A 20,127-nucleotide genomic window follows, 5' to 3' on the forward strand; every position below is an offset into this window, starting at 1 on the left:
TTTGTTAGTAATAGTTATTGAATGCTTTTATTTTTAATAAGTGCTAACCCAGGTGATGGGCCCTGTGATGTGCATTATTAAATGAATAGGCAAGCTTCAAAAAAGGCCATATGGATCATGAACAAAGTTTCTGTTCCCTGTCAACTATTTAGGGAACAAAGCAAAGAACTGAATTATTCATGATATACTTAGTGCAAGGCAAATGGAACCTGCTGCTGTGTTGCTAGCAGTGAAAATAGTGACCTAAAATATACAAATGGTCTTCTGTAGCATCATGCTTGTTTTTCTTTACTAATATTTCCAGAAACTATTTAAGAAAATTAAATCCTGTGTCAAAAAAAAAGTTACATCTGCATGGTTCCTCGGGATCCTAGCACAGACCCTGTGGGGAATTTTGTTTCTGAATTATTCAGTTTATGTGCTAAGAAGATAGATAAGACATGATGTTAATACTGGTATTTGTTTTGTTCTCGTGGAAAACTTTTTTCTTTTTTTTTTTTAATTAAATAACTTTTGTAAAGTCTTTCCTACAGACAGAAATATATATGTAGAGCTGTCCATTTATATATGGGGGTTTGTGCCTAGGTGAATACATAGATGTAATTTTGGATAATAGCTGAAGTTCCGTCATTTACACAGCACTTCTCAAAGCTGTCATATGTTGTAGTGCTCAGTACCACTTCTGCCTGTGGTTGTGGTTGAAACCTGAATACCCTCTAGTCCCAGGGCCAGAAGTACTTCTTGTATTCATAGTTCTTTTGAAACTGTAGGAACTCAAAGTGATGACTGTCTTAAAAATGCCCAGAGAGTTATTAAGGACACAGTTCTGCACTAAAAGGGGAGCCTTTACACCTAATATAGTTACTTCTTTAGCATTTGTCCAGAAATAAATATAGCTTGGGGGGCTTATCTTGTTCATATTGACATAAGTATTATATAGAACGTAAGATTAAATTAGCTGATTACAGTGCAGAAGTATCTCCACATGAAAATAGATACCTGGACTTCCTAGTCTGGTGTGGTAAAAAGCTACAACAAGAATCAAGCATTAAATTACAAGTAAAAGTCTACAGCACAGAACAGGTGAAGAATGGAACCAATTTCATTATGACTTTGTTGTGTTGTTGGATGTTCTTTAGCCAGACTGTCATCATAGGGTTCAACACAAGGCAGAATATGTCTGTGGCATAGAAAAAGTCAGGTGAGGTGATCCAGTGATTTCTTCCTAATGTCTTTTTTCCAATCTCTGTGTTTCATCAGTCTTTTCAAATCTTGTATTGAAGCATACTGAGATCAATCAAATTTGTTACTTGTACTGAAAAGATCTTGGAGTACAAGTTTGAAACCAGTAGTTAGTTCTTTGGATGTGAATGAACAAGGCAGTGCTGTTCATTCTCTTTACTAATAATAATATGAGGACATTATGAAAAATTTTCCTACTTTCAGATACAAACCCAGAATATAGATCCCTTCTTTTTTTAATCCTCAAATTAATAGGAAATTTTTTGAAATTGGATATTTTTTTTTTAACAAGCAAGTTAACTCTATATTTTTGACCCCATTGTAAAATTGCCATTGGCACCTATGAGCTGAGAGTTGTGTATAGCCTGCACACTTAGCCACCCATCCCACTGCCTGCACGTGGGTTTCTGGCAGAGAACAAAGCAGTTCTTAAAATACACTTCAGAGGCTCAAGGCTGCACTGATGCCTCTGCCTCTTGTCAGCTGTGGTCAGGTGAGATCAGATTCTGCAGTTCTTCCTTAGTTCGCTTCTAAAAAAAGACAATGATAATTATATCTGATACAGGCTGCTAGCATTAACTCCTAAATGTTTGGAATTTTCCTTTATTCTTCAGCTGTTTTAGCTAGGATGCCTGAGAGGGCTTGATATTAATATTCTATTCTGATTAACAAAGCAAACTAGAACAGAGGGTTTGGGCTCTGGTGCCTGCAGGATTCAGGACAGAGCCCAGAGCCAGGCACTGACATGGGGCCACTGGAAGACATAGGGAGCTGTTTGTGGCACTGCCACGCCACCTGGGCATTATCTGGGATTTGCAATTCTCCACTGGCAAAACTACCTTTTTTTTTTTTTTTTTTTTTTTTTTAGAAACAGACTCTCTTAAAACAAGAATCATTTGGTATTATTTTAGAAATACAAAGCTTAATAAATTAAATCCTCCTTTAGTCTTATGGCTTTGGAAATTGGTTTTACATGCTTTTGTCATGTCCCATCTGGATTAACCTAACTCCTTTTTCCCAGTTCTTGCCAGTGCTGCCACAGCCATGTACAGATCACTCACAGTGGCTTCCTGAGGATGAATGAGGATTATGAAGGTTTGAGTCTCTCTTCTGTTTCTTTCCTTTCCTCCTGACTCAGTAGGTCTTGAAGTTCAAAAAGTTTTGCTGTGTGGGAAATAGTTAATCAGATCAGGATGAGTCACACCCAGGATTAAAAGCTGCTGGTAGGATTGGATCCCTCCCCCTTAGTTAACATAATTAAGACTGACATTAAAGATCAAATTATCCTGTACCAAATTAGAGCCTCAGTTAAGTGAGGAACTCTTTAGTGACATTTCTGCCCAGTGCTGTCCCTGCCTTGCTAAGAAGGCTTTGGGGTCCTACCAGAGGAGCCTCAAGGTGCCCTGGTGCTCCAGAGCTCTGGGTCTAGTTTGTGGAAGGCTTCTCCTTGCCCAGATACCTCCCCAGCATTGTAAAAACTGGTCATTTCCCAGATCACATTGGGGAAATTTCAGAATTTTTCTAGCAGGACTGTGGAATTGCGTCTGTCCAATGCAAATGCCTTGGTGTTTGGCTGTCTTTCCTCAGTGGCGTTTCCTGGACTGCCTCGGGGAAATCCCTGGGTCCTTCCAGGGCATCCCAACTGAGCTGGGTCTGCTCCTCCCAGCAAAGGGTGTGATGCCACCAGCATCTTCTGACTTCTGAGGGCCTTCATGAGCTGCCTTTGCTCACGGGTGCTTGGTTTCTCCAAAACAGCCGACTCTCTTTGAGATCTGGTCCCATTTGCATCGTCTCAGACAAGAGCAGCTGACATTCCTGAAACACCTGATAGCATAGAAGGGTATTCTTTAAAGGTTTCTTTACACACTTACTCTGAATTTATATTACCCTCCAAGGAATTCAGGGTGTTTGCATTGAAATATGGCTACTGAATAATCCAGTCTGCACTGAAAGAATTAATTTCAGCATAAGGTTATATACTGGATCTTTTGGAGCATAAAGGCATTTTAACACCTTTTATTCATTGTGTGGTAGACACTGGTTTCTGGCTGCATTATATTATGTGACTCTTAGTTCAGCAGAGATAGAAAACAGATTTATCTGAAGATGAGTCTTAAGTATTTGTTATGTGCTGTTGTGCCACTCATGAAGAGTGACTTCGAGATGAGAATGGCGTTATTCCATCAGTAATTCAAGATCTATTACCCTGAAGGAAAAATAGTTTCTTTTTCTAGGATGAGAGGAAAGTAATTTTACACGTAGAGGGATGGTAATAATTGCCATAAGGCTCTCTGTAGCTCTACACAAATAGTCCCAGTTTCTTACGCCAGAATGTGATACAGGATGTAAATAGTGGCTCATAAACCCCGTAAAAAGATAACTTAAAAGAAAAAGTGTGACCTTAGCAAGAATTACAGGGCAGCTATTCCAGAAGCAACAAAAGTATATTGTTGTACTGTTTGTAATCCTTTAAAGAGATGACTTGAGAGTAATGGGAAATTAGTGTTCTTTGCTAGATTCACCTCCAGCTGCAGGATGCATCTTTATGCTTTTTGGTATTACAAACAAGATATTAACTTCTCCTCAGCTGTGAGTGCTATTAAAGATTGCCAAAAAAAGCTCTTATTTTTCTTTGCCCCCACCAATGTTTGAAATCATGGAAACACCTGTGTGTGTCCAAGCTTTGTTAATTATTATTATAGCTGAGAGGGAGCTAACTGAGCTCTGTTAACATGTTTTTGAGGCAGTATTTAAACTGCCCTGGGAATATTTGACAATACACAGTAAAATCAAATGTTTTCTACCTACAGTATTATTTGAGCACTAACTTTGAGAGAGACCATATTCTACTAGTTACAGAAAACTAGATATGGAAAATTAAATTGAGAACTTGCTTACAGGTAACTATGTGGCTCTGCTTGTATGTAATGGAGGAAAACTTCATGGAGAAGTCCTTATTTGATCTCTAAGGCAATATAATAAAGTTTTCAGTTGCTTTTCTCTGTTTACCAGAAAAATTTCAGACCCACTGGAAGTATTGTCTCTCACCAGTCTTGAATACATGCAAACATTAAAGTATAGCTTCACAAAATTGTTATCTCTATAATCCAAAGTCTGAGTTTTCAGAGAAGGCTTAATTATTTAGGAAAAGTGAAGAGTGAATGAAGACAAGAAAGGCTCCTTGATGGTATTCATTTTGAATGCTTTTCAGAATGTGTATTCTATAGTAATGTTTAGATTTCATCAAATTCATTGTCTTTCTTTTATTTTTCCTTTAAAGAAATAACTAAACAAAAGACAGGATGAATTGTTACATGCACATTATTATGCACTGGGAATCAGAAATGTCTAGTTTAATGCTGTTTGAACCCTTCTTTAAAAAAAATAATCAGATATATTAAATTGCTGAAGTTCAAGTTAAGGCTGAATATTCAGAGTTGTATCAGAGACTGCAAACCCCCCAGAACTTACTGCTTATGCCATTTAAAAATGATTGGGCACTTCAGTTTAATTTGCTTGAAGGTGAAGAGCTTATAAGACGTATTCGAACCCAGAAATAATTCTGACAGCTAATTTTTACATGCATGAAAAAGAAGTTTTATAGTGGAAACCTTGACTTTTAGTGCTGTAGAGCTGTCATAAAGGCTCTAATGATTTCTTACTTAATTATGCATCTGAACACTTAGGCTGATACGCATCCACTACCCTTTGGAGATTCACGTCCAAGTACCAAATACTGGATGCACTCTTTGGCTGTGAAACCTGCTTTACTTTACTTCTCAGGCTGCTGAGATCTAGGAGGTAGATTCTATTCTTGTTAGTATTTTACATGTAATTTAGGCTTCCCTACACACCTCCTTAATTTATAAATAAATAGCAAACCCACATCATTTGCTGATTGTGTAAAATACTTTGGGGCAACTGTTAGAAAAAGCCTTTCTGTAATTGTAGCAACATCCTCTGTGTGCCCATCAGTGTGGTAGTTGAGTGGATCCCAAAATGCTTTTGCAGCCCTGGGGATCCACAGTGTGTTATTGAGGGGGAAAAGAGGAGCTGGACCTTTCCATCAGGTATTGCCCTCTTAGATGGCAGGAGAGCAGTGCTGGACTGGAGAGCTACTGCTGCATCCAGAGTTACCCTCCACGTGCCTCTTCTGGGAAAGGGATGTCCTAGGCTGACCTGAGAAACAAAAAGTCTGTCCAGATAGGACAGGGCAGGCTCATCTCTGGATGGTTGTGGAAATAAAATGGTAAAGGAGTCATTAGTAGAAAGCGCCTTGTTCTTACTTAGTTTTGTATCAAACCTGTTGGTTTAATAGTTAAGGAGTGTGAAATCAAAAAGGTTCCATCATCCAAGTGCTTCAGGTGCGTTTTTGAAAGATTGTTACCCTTTGGGTACAGTTAATTCCATTTTAAATATGTTTATTTTCACTTAGAAAGTTCAGCTAGAGTTTGGATTGCTTCCCTGCTGAAGATAATTTGATTTCTGATTGCTGCAGTTTAGAAGTACATAGATAGAAGGAAAAATTCTTCCATAAAAGCTGCACTGTATGTAAATCATCCTGTTCAGACAAGGAGTTTGGTGCTAAGTTACCACTTATGTCTTAAGAGTGAATGATTTATGGGTTTGATATAATATTTTAGAATTCTGCTGTGAATGCCTGTCTTTTAATAGCTCATGTGTCATCCAGCTGGCACATATCTGTCTGTATGTGAAAGTCAATGTTCAAGTTAAAAGGGCTTAATGAAAATTGAATTTTGAGAAGCATGTGGTGACACTGCTATTTTTTGTGTCTGACATGCTAAAACTGATCTGAGTTCTCACTGGGTTGGCACAAATGTCAGTCTCAGACTACTCTGAACCTGTTTGGGTTTGATGCATTATTTGCTGATGCTGTTTCCTTGTTTACATAAGTGGATTTCCATGGCTTGGTGCTCCAGACATTGGACTCCTGAAAACCACCTACATCTGCTGAGGTATTGAGACTAAAGCTCTGGAGGCTGGCCAGGTTTCTGCAGTGCTTTTGCTTACGTGGTTGACAGAAACATCTGGCAGCACAGATGTTGAGTTCTAGAGAGCCATAATTATTTTGAGAGCAGGGAGAAGTTGTCACACGTAGTTATTATCATGCTACTATCACAGGTATTAGTATCAAAGAGATCATTTTGTTCTTTGCTGACAGCATATGTTTTCTCAGCTTTGGAGATGTGCAGTTTTGGTGCCGTGGAATATGCAGATTAAAAATGATCTTGGTTTTTTCAAGCAGTTTGAAGGTTAAAAAAGACTAAAGAGACTGTAAATGCAAAATATTTTCTTTCTTCAGGATGCCAGTTTCCCTGCAATTGTAATTGCTGCCAAAATATGTTTCACACTGTGCCCTGGAGGGTTCTTATAAATAAGGGAAATGAGGGGATAAGGGAAGGGCCTTAGCTCTGTGTGTCTCAGTTATTGGGGTTTTGATTTTGCTTTGGTTTGGGGGTTTTTTAGGTTGCTTGTTAGTTTGTGTTTTAAAACCCCTGACTCATTTTCGGGCACAAGATTATTGGGAGGAATAAGACAGCTGAGATGTTGGGAATTTTTGAATTTACAGAGGTATTAGAGAACAAATATTTGAATCTCTCCTAAGACAAAGATTTCAACTCTGTTAATAGAATAATTCTGGGAAGTTTAATTCAACTGGCCAACTTGATATCAGTAATTAATCTCAATTTTTATAAGATGCACCTTTTATTGAAACAAGTAAAAATTGTTATTTCTTGATTTTATTTTTTTTTACAGCAAATACTGTTTGCATCTAAAAGCTTTGTATTTGGACATGTACATACATGGAACTGAGTATCTTGTTAGATTTCTCAAGTCTAGTTTAATGCATTGTAATCTTTTAACATCGTTTTCAAAGCTTATGCTTGCAGCAATGATACTTAAAAATTTCTTAGACAACACAAGTTCCTAATGTGGCTAGAAACAAAAGTCTACAGGGGTGAAATCAAACAAAGTTAAAAATCTTTGCACTATCTAGGACAAGTTTTTTCTTATCTTACACTTGCATGACGTTTGAAAAGAATTTGAGAAAGTGGGACCAAATATGAGTAGGGCTAAGAATGTGAAGTACCATAAAGTTCTCCTAATGTCTTATTCTGCACAGTCTAAATCTGAAATCAGTAGTAAAAGCAATTTTATAGTAATCTATATTTATTCAAATTGGTGCTTTTTTTCTTTAAAACATGACTTTAATCATATTTGATTAAAAATGAGTGTTTTTTGTTTGAACATCTGAAGTTACTTAAAAGTATGTTGATATTTTCCAAAGTTATCAATTTTCCTATCCATGCAGCTCTTCAAGTGCTCAGGCACCCAAGAGTAAAGTGAGATCACAAGCAGGTCATCATTTAGCTATTTCTCATGTTGTCTTATTGTGCTGTCCAGACCTCTATACTTTAAACTTGCTTTTGTCCTCTGCTTACATTTGCATTTTGAGCTATGCTTAGTCCCAGAAGAGCACAGCGAGCTGCGGACTGTGCTTGACAATCACCAAAATAATGGAATGCCCTTTGTCGTCTGGGGTGAACCTTAGATTTAATTTGGCTTTTTACCTGTTTTACCACCTAAGCAGTGCTCCAAGCCCTCTGTGGTTCCTTGCTTTTCCACAGCAGTGCCTGTGCATTGCTCTGCTTTCTGGTGGCTTTGTGCTCCTCACGTCGTTGTTCCCTCCTTCACAAACCGACAGCGTCCGAGTTTCCCAGGGTGAGTCATTACCTGGCTTTGATGGAAGCACTTTATTATTTCACGAGGTGTTGCATAGGAATGGTCACCATGAGACACATATTTTGTAACTTTTCTGATACAGTTTGTTGATGCAACAAGCTTAAAGCGATTTAACATCGTTTTCTGCCCTCTGGTTTTACTGCTGCTGGATGAAAAGGCCTGTTTAGTTTTATTCTCCTTTTTATGTTTGTTGAGCACCGTGTCTTTGAACTGTACTTACACAGTGCACTAGGTCAGTTTTTAGTTTCAGATGCTCCTCATGTCCAGGGTTCACTGGTGTAGCTGCATCAGTGAACCCTGGACAAAAATTTAGATAGTTTTTACATTTTTTCCCCATGATTGTTTAACCGTGTGTAATAAAGGGAACTCCCATGCCACCTCACCAGCTGACATGTTATCACCCTCCTGTGACAGTTTTCATACCCTGGTCTATTCCAGGCATTCTCTACCAGCTTTTTTTTCTGCAAAGTGTGCTGGCCCTTCTTACTCCCTTCCATAATAAAATCATAATTTGTGATCCCGGCTTTCCTGCTGGACCTCTACATATCCATAGGAGGAGCTGTGCAACTGGGAAAATCTGATTTAGAAAAGAACTGGAACTCATCAGAGGTTTTGTCCTGGAATGGCACTTACTGTCTTATCAACATCTTTCAAAATAAAGTAGGAGCTCCTTCTTTGCAAACTTTTTTGTGTATGCCAGAGACTATTTGAGAGCTCTTTTTAAAGACTAGATTTTGCCGGCCTTGCTGCAGTGGGTCTGCAGATTTATCAGTTGGCCTCCCTCAGGGGTATAATTGCCAGATGCTCTGTGATGCTCATTAAACTGGAATAAACATCCTTATAAAATCTATAAAGATGGACTGCAGTGCTGCTACTTCAAGTAGGTAGACAAACCCTGTTGTCAGCACTTAGAACTGCAGTGGCTGTAACATGGCACAGCAGCCATCTCCTATTGCAATGGGCTTCTATGGAAAAAAAAATAGGACTAGTGAGGAAAAATGAAGTTTTCCAAGTGCTAACAATATTTTTACCTACTTATGTACTCATAACACTTCATACTTATATCACGTTGATGATGCAGAATACTCCATTTGAGAAAATATGAACTTATATTTTCAACAGCAGCAATATATTGAATAAAATGGTAAGCCCTATAAGCATTAATCTTGGCATTATATCTAAGATAAACATAAGAGGACTATATATTATGCTTGTAATTTCTATTTCAGTTAAGGAAGGTGGGTTCTGAGAGTGGCTCTCTTTAAGCCAGTTTTTAAATTTTGCCTCACTTTAAAAATGTTCTGAATTCAGACAAAGAATGGGTAACAAGTTAACCTTGAATTATATTTTAAGCTTTAAGATTATGTAAATATGAAACACTTCTAAAATATTGTACTTTTCTACATGAGAAATTAAGAAGATATTGAAATGTGTATTTTGTAATTTATGCCCAATGATATAAAAGTTATGGACTCCAGCAACCCATAGGCCTGTTAATTAAAACAACAGCAATAAGGAACAAGAAGATGAACAGTAGATGTTTTCAGCATCATCTTAGCTTTCACAGTTAAGACTGTGCAAATTAGTCCCACTTCTGAAGATCAATAAACTTCACAGAGCAGGCATGTAATTGAAACTGCCTCCTGTTCTGTACCAATGCCAAATGCATCAGAGCATTCTGTGAGAATTCACAGTCAATAATTATGGCTTAGTTGATGGTTGTATTATGCCTTGAGGTGTTTCTGACTCTTCTGCAAAAAAAAGTAGATTTTTTTTTTTTTGTCAGGCAAATGCATGTTTTTATTAACCACCTAAACACATCCTTCCTTCCTAAATGTTGCCTAGCTGCTCTTCACAGTATTTTTATTAAAGGGGTCACAGCACCAAGCCTGACCTTGAGCTCAAGAAGCATTTGAATGATGCTCTTGGGCACAGAGTGTGACTCTTGGGCATGATCCTCTGCAGGGCTAAGAGTTGGACTCTGTGATCCATGTGGGTCCCTTCCAACTCTTTATGTTGTGTCATTCTGTGATAAGGAGGTTTTGTCACTTGTATAATCCAGTATTTCTTTTCAATCACAAAATTTTTTCACGTTTGTCAAAGCTTTCAGAGCCAAAGCCAAACTTACCTACAGCCTGGGTGCTGTTGGGAGCAGTGAGAGTTCAGCTGTGTCTGCAGCCACAGTCAGAAATGGTGTTAATGTCACTGAAATCAAGACGAATTTAACCTGCATTCAGCCTGGGAAGAAGGTGAAACTTAGGGCTTACAAGAATGTTGATTGCTGAGGAAAACATGGGCACAGAAGCTGTTGCATTCCTGTGTTAAGCTGCCTGCAGACTCTCCCACATCCAGCACCTGCAGCAGGTGAAGCAGCGAGTTAATACCCTAAGGTTGAGACAGGTTTCTTTAAAGACCTGGTCCATATAGCTGTTGCAATTATTTCTTTCCAGAACTTAGTTATTTCAGGCTTTATTAATGATACTAGTGTAGCTATTTCCCTCTACTTTGGCTCGAATTGCAGATCATGTAGAACTGTAATTTAGTGCAGAACATTATTTAATGAAACAAACTTTTTTATCGCTGACTTATACTGAGCTATTCCTTTAATAAGTAGCTGTTCCCTTTTAAATTTGCAGGGATTAGTTTATTACTGCTGATTTTTGAAAAGGCAACAAATATGTCTCCATATGCCTTTTGAATATGGGTCCAGCTTAAATTCAAACAGATTACTTAAAAAGAAGATGAGAAGTTATTTATTGCATGTTCAGCTCATGCAATGGAGCGGTGGGGAGTGTTGCCTGCTCTGAGTTAGTGCTTGCTTGGGAGATCACCAGTAGAATTCTTATTCATTTTGCCCAAAACTGGATTAAGTTATCAAAAAGTGTATGATGGCACATGGTGCGTAAAAGCACAAAACTTTTTATTGAAAACTTTTTATTATAGAGAATTTTTGGTGTCTAACAGCATCTGTATTTAGGGAGAATGTGATTTTTCCAAGTATTTTCTTGAGCGCACAAGGTCCAAGAGACTGCTTGTTTTGACAGAAGTAACCTTTATACACTAATTTAAAATTTTCTTTAAACCCTTTCCTTTTATCAGTACACATCAGATTTTTATGGATTTCAGAGAGATTTGATTTTATTTTGTGGCTGATAAAGTAATTGCTGAACTACCTTTGGAGATCAGTAAATCTGAAAACTAAAAACCTCTTATTTCCTTTTCCTGCCTTTAGCCATATTGACATTATTAACTTAAAAAAAAACCAAACCGAAACAAACAAAAACCCCTCTTAGTTTAATGAATGATCTGCATTCAGGTGAATAACTTGGAAAATTATCAGTAGAATGTATGCATAATAATCAGTTGATATGCTGTCATTGTAATATGGAAATGTGAATTTTACATGGTATGGACAAAACCTGGGTAGGTTGTTGTATACCCTCTCCCAATTTTAATCGTAACCTCTTTATGTATGTGCATAAGATTATTGTTTTCTTCTGGTATTAGCTTTAATATCACTTTAAATAAGTAGACTTATTTAAATCTTCTTTTCATTTTTTTTCAATATCAAATCAGTGTTATCGAAGGTATCAGGCTGGAGCCCTAGAAACTTACAGCCCCTATCACAATTCCCTGAAATTATTTATTCCAGTTAATGTCTTGCTTTTCTCTGGAAGAACTTTTAATCACCAGGAGGGTTTTGGTAGTTATTTTTCCCCTGCTTCTTGATTGACTTGTGTCTGGCTGATGGTTTTGTGAACTTCATGGGCAATGAAAGTCATTTTGTGCTGAATTGAGACAACTATGCTTTTTATCCTAAATTCTTACATCACTCTCTGGTTACTCTGGAGTAATTATTAACATCTTTGATAGACTTTGTGAGTTAAATGCGGGGTTTTGTTGGTTTTTCTTCTGCCTATTTGGGTTCAGGTGATGCTGAATTTAAATGAGGAGCACTGGAACTCACATCTGTTAAAATCGGAACAGACGCTGATTGTTCAGCTCCTCTTCGATCTCCCGAGTTTTGCAGTTGGAGTCTGGATTTAGCTGTAGTGTCAGATAGGAAGACACTAATTTCACCAACTCCAAGAATAAGTACTGTGTGTGTGTCAGAGCTCTGATGTGATTGATCTTGATTTCCAAGGGATTTTGAGAGTGAGGGGAAACAACGATTTTTCTGTTCAGGGAAAAGCTGATTGAAATGTTCAAGATTTACATTTTGGAGATGAAAAGAGGGTAACATCTTTTTAATAAAACTCAGTTGATATTTCCATTTTGGTTATTGACTGAAGTGAGACTTTTGACCACCTCTTGGGTCTGTACTGACTGATTCACTAGCATTTTCTGATGGTATTAAATTTGCTAGATGGATAATTAATATCCAGTGGAACGATCACAGTGGAAATCTTCAAATGAAAGGAAGAAAACTTCTTTTTTTCTGATTGCAGAAAAAAAAAAAAAAGGTGTTCAGCTGCAATTGTGTATCTGTGGTGCTGTCAGCACAGGTGTCATAAAAAGTGAGGCCAAACCTGTCAGACACACACGTTGAGGATATATCTGCTTTTGAAACTATCAGTCTGGAGGAGACTGATAAGACAACCAAAAGTAATCTCAAGTTGAGAAAAGAGAGAATAGCAGGATTTAAGATGATAGGGGAGAGGTGAGGTAAACCAGAAAGGCTTGGGATGACAGGTTTGTACTTTGTGTTAATAAATAACATCCCACCTAACCCAGCATCGTCTATGTCTGGTAATCCCGTAGTGGCATCCCGGGAGCCCAGGCTGCACCTGTGTGGCCTTGTCTCTGTTGGTGACTTTTTGATCTCCTGCTGCCTTGCTTTCTGGGGAAGGGAGATGTGGGTTGGGCCTTTGGGTCACCCCTGTTGATGCTTCACCTTGAGCGAACAGTCTCTGTCTTTTCAAAGGCAAGAGATGCTCAAGCAGAAGGTACTCCAGTTGTATCTTGAGCAGGCACTATCGTATCATGATGGTTAGGGAAACAAAACTGTTGTTGTTGTTGTATCCTCATCTGCCTGTTGACTTGCTTCAGACCATAACACCAGCCCTGAAGCTGGTTGGGACAGTGATGTATGTGACACCTGCCTTCCAGGTACCTATTGTGAGTTCGTGACACAGATGAGGACACCCTATGCTAGAAATCCTGTTAACAGAATTTCCTTGGCTGCTTCCTTGCAGATCCTAAACCTTCATAAAGGCTTGGATGTGTAATGCTCACCTAACGAATGTTTGGGGTTTTGGGCAGGGGGTCAGATTGTTTTGGTTTACTAATTGATTTCTATTTTTCTCCCTACTCTTTACTTTGTACTCAAAGTGTTTCTCTTGCATTTACATTTACCAAGTGAGTAGTGATGAGTCACTGTCTAGTGCTGGCCTATCACACCTGTTAAAAAATTACACCTGTTCCTTGTAGATAAGGCAAGAAACAAATTACTCTGGGGTGCCTTTCTCTGACACTTAATTTGTCTTCCAGATTGTGCAAGGGTAGTTACCTTCATGACAAAATTAATTATGGCCAACTCTGGAATTGCTTAATCTGTCAGAAGCAACAAGAGAAAAAAACATCCGTATTCAGTGCCAGAGGACTGGGTGAATAAGGAATAGATGGGAGTTTTCCAGACATAAATAGGAGTTTTCTCACTGCTATTTTCAGCAGATTTTCAGAGTTCTCACTGAAGTTGATATAATTTCTTTTTTCACCAAAATTGCTTGAATGTGTCTTAACTTAGCAGGGTCACGCTGTAGCAGATGGTTGAAGAGTTAAACTGTTTTCCCTTTTTCTACAGTAAATTTACTCACAATGTATACAATGCTTTCAACAAAACTAAACCCTCCTGGTGTTACTCTCTGTTTCAAGAAGGAAATGCCTTTTAAAAGAATAAATCTTGCATTGGCTGGATATCATCCTCTAATCTAAGGACCGTAAGTGGTAACTACATAAATTACTATTATATTCCCAGCACAGTTTCAAATGAATGACTTTATTCCTCATAAAACCTCTGCTATATGGCTTTTTCACCAGCAGCAGTGCAAGGGGCTGCTCGCTGTGTCCTTACGCTGCTGGCCCAAGTACTCCTTTCACAGTTTCAGTGCAGACAGTAACTTTAAACTGTATTTACTTGTTTGCAATGAGTCAAGATCCATAGGCAGGGTTGTGGCTTTCCCTGTTCATTCCCCTGCAAGTGCCACACGATGTGCCCTCCATCTGGTGACAGGAGTACAGCGGGAAAGGGAAGGATTAGGAATGCATTTACAGGAAAAAGTAAAAGCCTTTCACTGACTGTTGATTTAACAGGTTAATATCTATGCAGTCAGAAATTAAATTGTTAGCCTAGGGGTTTTCCAGAATAGGCTCCTTGTTGTTTAGAATAGTTTTCTTTATATTATAGCAAGTGAGTGGGGTTTATACATCTCTTATTATGTCCTTTTTCTCATCAGTAAATTGAAGCAGGGTTTGGCTCAGGATTTGCTGTGCTCCAGACCCCTTTGGTTTTCTCTGTATCTTTCCAGTAACACAGCTCCCGTGGTGTGGCCTGCAGCAGCTGTCCAGTGAGCATGAGGTGGAGGATATTTTATTTCAGATCCTGCTATTATTTGTTTTGACTGTGATCACATGCCTAGACCAGAGGAGTGCAGCCATCCTGGAGCATCCAAAGCCCCATGCGTGTTGAATACCCTCTAGTGGGTCTGTGCCTGATGAATCCTCTGAGCTGCCACCAGGCTCCTGTGGGAGCAGGGACTTCAAGGACAGCAGAGGGTTGCCAGCAGCAGGTGACATTGCTGTTGGGGCCCTGCAGTGGTGGCCCAAAACCTGCCTGTCACTGGTAGCACAGCGAATGTCGGCTCTCACCGCTGCAGCTCATGAAGCATCTGATCAAAGACAAGCCACACCACGTCCCTCTGTGTGACTGTCTCACTACCTTAGGGTTTTTTTTTTAATATCACACAAAACAGCATTGTCAACACCACAGGGCAAAATGATTCTTCTGCTTTCTATTGTTACTTGCTCAAGCAATGCAAGTAATTGTATCTAAATAGGGATACTCTTTAATTTGTTATCTGACTGCTGAGCGCTTCTGGTTCATTTCTGTTGCACTCTTCTTTGTAATCCTAACAGCTAAAATATTTCTTAATAAAAGCTGAAAATCAGTCATCATCATGGTATCCCAAGAACTAAGACTTGGGATTATATGCAAAAACAGATTTGCATGGCTAGAAAGTTGTTGCTGTAGCCATTTCTGTAGGAATTTCAGAATAAAGCTGAGGGGAAAGGCTCCGCTGTGAGCCACACATGACATTTCAAGTATTGTTTGCTTGTCTGAGTAATAGCAATTCTGTCTTTTAAAAAATCTTGCTGATAGTTTGTCACATTACACTGATGTGCCCAAAATGACAGTGGCTAATAGACTGTGGGATCTTGCCAGTGTGTTGCATCTTGTGCTTTTGCTCGTCAGCTCCAGCTTCTGTTTCTGAAATTGCTTTGAACTGTATTTTATGTGTTTGAAGCACTGATAGGACCTCTTATTTGAGGGATGCGCCAAACACATGCCAGGTATTGTGAATAATAATAATTTCATCGATAAAGTCAATTATCCCAAAATCCTTCTGCATTTTTCAGTTACCACTTCTTCCTGACTGTGCCTGGGTTAGGAGACTCAAAAAATTACAATGTTAAAATTCTTTTGTTATTGATAATGTCCCACTCTCAAAAATAAGTCATTACATAGTGTGTCCTTATGATTATACGTGTGATGCTACATTTACAATGCATTCATCAGCTGACAAGTGCAACCATTCATTTTATTAATGTTTCTAATGCTACACTTAGCAGGAATTATTTGATAATCCAACCTGTAATAATTTGAAATCCTTGATTGGAGAGATTAATTTCATCCATCCGTCTGTTTCAGACTAAAGCTTTTTATGTAAACGATTTCACTGGGTTTGGGTGTGTCATTTTTATGTCTTTAGTTATGTAGGCAAAAAAATGTATAAAAATTCAGTAGTTGTCTACTGAGGGAGGCTACTAGAAGAAAATATTTTGTACATCATTGGTCCACCATATTTTGGAGTGTGGGGAAAATACTGGTTTTGTTGCTTAAAAGAATTTTGTACAGTAATGGTTCATAAGTGTATTTTTTTTTTGTAGAAACTAGTGTCTCTTTGAAGTGATCACTTTCTAGGAGAATTGCAAGAGGATTACAGTTTCTTTTGCATTAGAAGATTTTTTGAAGAATACTGCAATAATGATTTCTGTAAGCATTATTTGATAGGATTTTGTAGTGGGAATTTCTTTGTCATATTGTGGAACTGATGAATATGAGGATAGCACATAAAAAGGCTTTGATTAATTTAAACTTTACCCTTTGTGTGGTACCATAACTTTTGGGGCTTGAATATGGAGGCACAGCTTTGCTCTGCAATTAACCCAGAGAGACAGAGTTCAATGTACATGAAGTGAACCTGTAATTTTTTTTATCTTAGGAGCGTACATTAAATTTTTGACCCTTTTGGATAGTGGATTTTTTTAAATCTTTTTTTTATTCTTTTTATTGTGACTGAAAATTCCTCTGTGCTCATCCAACAGCAGCTGAAAAGCTGTTGTGGGTCTTTCTCCCAGGCTTTGGTGACTGAGGATGCCCAGTGGCAGCTGTGTTACCTGGGTTTTGTGCTGTACCTGGCAGGAGACAAGTTGAGCTGCAGCTGCAGGTGGGCAGGGGCAGAGAAAGCAGGTTGTGTTCCAAACATCTTGCAGTCCTCAGGAGTTTCACTGAAATCTTCTGGTGTTGTGCTATGAGCCTTAAAGTGGAAAATAACAGCAGATTATATATTCCATGTATCTGTCTGACTTTTGAACTAAGAAAATGCAATTGTGAAAATTTGCTTTACAATTACATGTTTATGTAAGAGACCTGCACATTTATGGGAAGAAAAGTAGGTATTTTCCTCTTACAGCCAGTCTGGTTTGGGTTTTATCCCTAATTTGACAGCCTGTGGAAACCTGTATATTAACAATCATGATTTCATGCATCATTGTTCTGGAATATGAATGGATAGAAACAATGTGCCTTTGACTGCCTTTAACTATGCTTTTTTTCTTTTTCATTCATCAATGCAGATATATCTTTTTATTTTAAAAGCATTTATTTAAAAGCAGTTATTTAAAGCTGATTTGATTTTAGGATATCATCTACTTCATTATGTATAGACCACTTGGTCTCATTTTATGTTGTCTCCTGGCTATTTACTGAGTTTTTAACCTTGTTGCTGGAGTCCTGCCGTTTATTTTATCCTATTATTAGCGCTCCTTTAAAAAGGTCAGGCCCATTCAGCTGGAAGGTTTTGATGTGGTGATTTCATTTCAGGAAGCAGAATAGCCAATGCCTACTGTGGGTGCCAGAGAAATGCTGGAAGTTCTCTTGTGTTGGATGGTGGCTTGTTAAAAGATTATATCTAGTCTTAGGGAGTGGACTTGCTGCGGAAAAATATTCTTAGTACCTAGTGAATTAGCTGGATTAACAAATATATAGAGTATAAAACGTGTAAATAATCCCCCCAGACTATTTTGATTAGGTGGGTTTGTTGTTCCATCAGCAGAGCTGAACAAACAGTGGTTTTCGGTGATAGGGGAGGGTTTGGGACAATGATCCCTTTAGTGGAAGCAGCAGCAGCTGGAGCTGTGTGAGTTTATTGGGTAAATTTCCAGTCCTGATAAGGCCATGGCATATTTGAAGGCAGAACATTTTGTATCTCTCTTGAGACTTAGGTCTGAGTAGGTGGAAGGGGATGAACCATTTCAGTATTGAGGGGTACGACATGTCTTGCCCTTAGAAACTCATGGTGCTGTGGACCTGTCAGTCTCACACAGGAAAATTTTCTAACTGAGGAGGAAAGAGCCTTTACTGTACTTAAGTCTTTAATAAAACTCCTGTGTCTGTATCTGACCTAATTTTCAGTGCTCATCATCTTTAATTCAAGATTTTATTTATTTATATGTCTGAATACGGATCTGGGGTTCTAATGTTAATCATGCATTTAAAAAAGTAAAAAGAAATCTCAGCTGTGAATAATTTGATTAATTAATTTTTTTGCAGTTGCTGAGAGGTGTACTAAATATATAACTGGAGAGGTAAATTCTGTTGATGGTTTCAGAAATGCATCCTAGCAACGTAGTATATAGTAAGCTATAAAGCTATTATTGACTTCATATAAATGTGTCATTAATTCACATTTCCTAATATAGTGGCCAGGGTGAACAGGAGATAAGATCATGCAGAGCAAGATTTTTTTCTCATTTCCCATCAATTAAGTATGTAAATGTTCACATCTGCCTCCAGATAAGTTATACAAAATCTTAGAATGATTTTTTTTCCCCAAAAAAATCCCTTAAATAAGCTACTCTTTTGTTCCTCCAAAAGAGATGTGCTGTATTAGTCATGAAGGCTATAAGTAATATTCTTAAATAAAATTTAGGACCTAATTATTGAGGTAGAAAAAGATTTTACCCATCTTTCTACAGATTTGTACCTATTGCTAGCCTAGAGAGCCAACTCGTGGGCACAGGCTGCCAAGTCACCTCAGGTGACATCACTTTTATCTAAAACTTTAAAATATGAATACAAGGTGAGAAAACACTTCCAGCAGCTAGGCTATTCCTCTCCCCACTCACCATCTGGATATTGTGAGTAAATTATTTTTATAAGCCCATGCTTCTGGAGTGTTTTCCATGTGATATGCATGATGAAAGGCTGGGGGAGGCATACGTGGTCCAGCTCGCCTATCAAGTTTAATTCTTCCTTTCTTTCTCCACTCGAGCTATATTTGCCTCATCAGTCATTTATTCGGTCCCAAGGCTCAAATACATTATATTATTTGTTTGCTGATCCTGTCAGCTGAGCACATAAAGTAATATGTTATAGTGGAATAGTGGGCTGGAGTTGACAAGGGACGTTGCAGGAGTGAAATGTGGAGATGTGAGGGAGCAGATGTGAAGCCGTCAAAGGCTGAGGTAACCAAAGGACAGTTTGTAGTGCGAAGAGGAGGAGGATGAAAAGAAGTGGTTGAAAAATTGCAAGAACGGTAAAAAAAGTGCGTGACATGAGGTGACCCTCCCCAAAGCAAATCACGAAACTTCAGAAAGAAGGGGAGGTATAGCCATGATTTGACTGTCTTGTCAAACTAGAGTTCACTGAGAAAGATACAGAAGCAAAGATTTTTCTCTTTAAAATAATAATTTTTAATGAATTCCTCTTAATTCACAGTGACTGCCACATATTTGGGTGACTGTAACCTTTTGGTGTGCTCTCTCTGTGTGTACCCAGACTCTGCACTGATAAAGCATTTCTGTAAATCACTAAGGAAATTTGCTATTTCAAACAGTCTGTAGAAGAGATGCTCCCACGTGCAATTCAAAAGAGAAGCTTAAGTCTTTTTGCTTTCCCAAGTCCTGTAGGCACTCTGGAAGATATTGCTTACATAAATATCACAGCTAATATTGTATTTCGTTGACAAAACTATTAACTTCACTGAAAATATGCTTAGCATCTTCCCTTGTGTTCTGTGTTACAGTGATTTCAAATAAAGTGAATTTCTAAGCTTAACCACATGTGATATTTATTTTAATTGGCAATCAGATTGAATAAAATCCACAATTTGTTTCACTCAACATTGCATGCATTTCTGGATCATTTTTCTTTAGTGGCAAGACACACGGTAATGTACTTCTACTTTTTGCCTCCTAACATGCCCCAAATTGCTCAGGTCTTGTACTAATTGTTGCTTGTAAAAAGAAGTTTTAATTCTAAGTAACTTGATGAAGTATCTAACCAAAATTCAGATGTCAGTAAATGCTATCCTAGTTATCCTTGTCTCTGCTCTGGAAGAAGGTGAAGGAGTTGATCTAAATTTAGGCATGTATATTTTGGTTTAAAAAGAGCTTACTTGTATGTGGTTTTAATTGGGGTTGGGGGAGAGATTGCAGTTCTTGCAGGGGTGATGTATCACTGCTTCCTGGCAGTGGAGTTATGGAGGCTGCTTGTGGGCACACCTACAGCCAGCAGAAAATGTGGAGAAATAAAAGCCTCCAATGATTTCTCATTAAGCA

The 20,127-nt window shown here is 38.2% G+C and overlaps 1 protein-coding gene across 2 annotated transcripts in view; it reads left to right on the forward strand.

The window, feature by feature from the left end:
* The window catches only part of NAALADL2 (N-acetylated alpha-linked acidic dipeptidase like 2), a 436,265-nt gene that overhangs the window by 208,244 nt on the left and 207,894 nt on the right, over nucleotides 1-20,127 (forward strand). The gene's annotated exons all lie outside the window — the stretch shown is intronic.

The sequence above is a fragment of the Pseudopipra pipra genome, chromosome 10 (genome assembly GCF_036250125.1).
Source record: "Pseudopipra pipra isolate bDixPip1 chromosome 10, bDixPip1.hap1, whole genome shotgun sequence".
NCBI classification, from domain to species: Eukaryota; Metazoa; Chordata; class Aves; order Passeriformes; family Pipridae; genus Pseudopipra; species Pseudopipra pipra.